Raw genomic sequence first — 2,076 nt, forward strand, 5'->3', positions numbered from 1 at the left:
ATCAAGGCTATATATTGTCACCCTGATTATTTAACTTATATGCAGAGTACATCATGAGAAACACTGGGCTGGAGGAAGCACAAGCTGGAATCAAGATTGCCGGGATAAATATCAATAACCTCAGATATGCACATGACATCTTGTGGCAGAAAGTGAAGAAGACCTAAAGAGCCTCTTGATGAAAGTGAAAGAGGGCAGTGAAAAAGTTGGCTTAAAGCTCAACTTTCAGAAAACGAAGATCATGGCATCTGGTCCCATCACTTCATGGGAAATAGATGGGAAAACAGTGGAAACAGTGTCAGACTTTATTTTTTGGGCTCCAAAATCACTGCAGATGGTGATTACGCCATGAAATTAAAAGACGCTTACTTCTTGGAAGAAAAGTTATAACCAACCTAGATAGCATATTGAAAAGCAGAGACATCACTTTGCCAACAAAGGTCCATCTAGTCAAGGCTATGGTTTTTCCAGTGGTCATGTATGGATGTGAGAGTTGGACTGTGAAGAAAGCTGAGCACTGAAAAATTGATGCTTTTGAACTGTGGTGTTGGAGAAGACTCTTGAGAGTCCCTTGGACTTCAAGGAAATCCAACCAGTCGATTCTAAAGGAAATCAGCCCTGGGTGTTCTTTGAAAGGAATGATGCTAAAGTTGAAACTCCAATACTTTCACCACCTCATGCAAAGAGTTGACTCATTGGAAAAGACTCTGATGCTGGGAGGATTAGAGGCAGGAGGAAAAGGGGGCGACAGAGGATGAGATGGCTGGATGGCATCACCGACTTGATGGACGTGAGTTTGAGTGAACTCCGGGAGATGGTGATGGACAGGGAGGCGTGGTGTGCTGCAATTTATGGGGTCGCAAAGAGTCGGACATGACTGAGCGACTGAACTGAATTGAACTGAACTGAAATCTGCAGGCTGTATTTTACAGTTGCATCTAAGAGCTATGACAAGCCTAGACAGAGTATTAAAAAAACAGAGACATCACTTTGCCAGCAAAGATGCAAGTCATGTATGGGTGTGAGATCTGGACCATAAAGAAGACTGAGCAAGAAAGAATTGATGCTTTTGAATTGTGCTGGAGAAGACTCTCGAGAGTCTCTTAGACTGCAAGGAGATCAAACCAGTCAATCCTAAAGGAAATCACCCCTGAGTATTCATTGGAAGGACTGATGTTGAAGCTGAACCTCCAATACTTTGGCCACCTGATGCAGAGTCGACTTACTGGAAACAACCTTGATCCCGGGAAGATTGAAGGCAAAAGGAGAAGAGGGTAGCAGAGGATGAGTTGGTTGGATGACACTGCTGACTCAGTGGACATGACCTTGGGTAAACTCTGGGAGGTGGTGAGGGATGGGGAAGCCCGGTGTGCTGCAGTCAAGGGGGTCGCAAAGAGTCTAACAGAACTTAGCAACTAAACAACAATAATTCTGTCCTCATAAACAAATGGAAATGGAGATTTACCGTCACCAATGAAATTGGTAGTTCTAGTCTGACAGTTAGGCCTATGGTATTTGAATGTCAGCAAGATGTCTAACAAAGCCTTCGGTGCTGACTTTGCAAAGAAGTTGGAGAATGAAGAGCTGGCTATTGATTTACATTTGTTATTTCTATTATTGATTCATATTTGATACAAATAATTGAATGCTAAGACTTTCAGAATGCTGATTAGTGAATGAAAGTCAACCTAGAGAAACTTCTCCAATGCCTGTTTTAAAGCACTGTCATAAGATATATTCTATTCAATATTTTTCTCATTGAATAAGAGGAAAACACAGAAAGGATGACTTTGTATCATTTCCCAATGACATGAAACTGAAGAAAGTGCCAATATGATGGACAACTCAAGCAGAATCCAAAAATAACTCAGCAAGGTGAATCAAGGAGCCACATTTAGAGGAGGCTGTTTTCATAAACAATATAAAAAGATGGTGAAGATCACATAAAAACTGTTGAAAAAAGTTGGGATATGTAAAAGGGAAAAGTAGGTAGCCATATGTATATATTTAAAGGACTGTCTGGCTCAATAGTGAAAAGACTCTAACATTTTGAGGCAAAGGAGGTGAATTAGAAAA

Source organism: Bison bison, unplaced genomic scaffold (assembly GCF_000754665.1).
Source record: "Bison bison bison isolate TAMUID 2011002044 unplaced genomic scaffold, Bison_UMD1.0 scf7180017864141, whole genome shotgun sequence".
Lineage (NCBI taxonomy): Eukaryota > Metazoa > Chordata > Mammalia > Artiodactyla > Bovidae > Bison > Bison bison.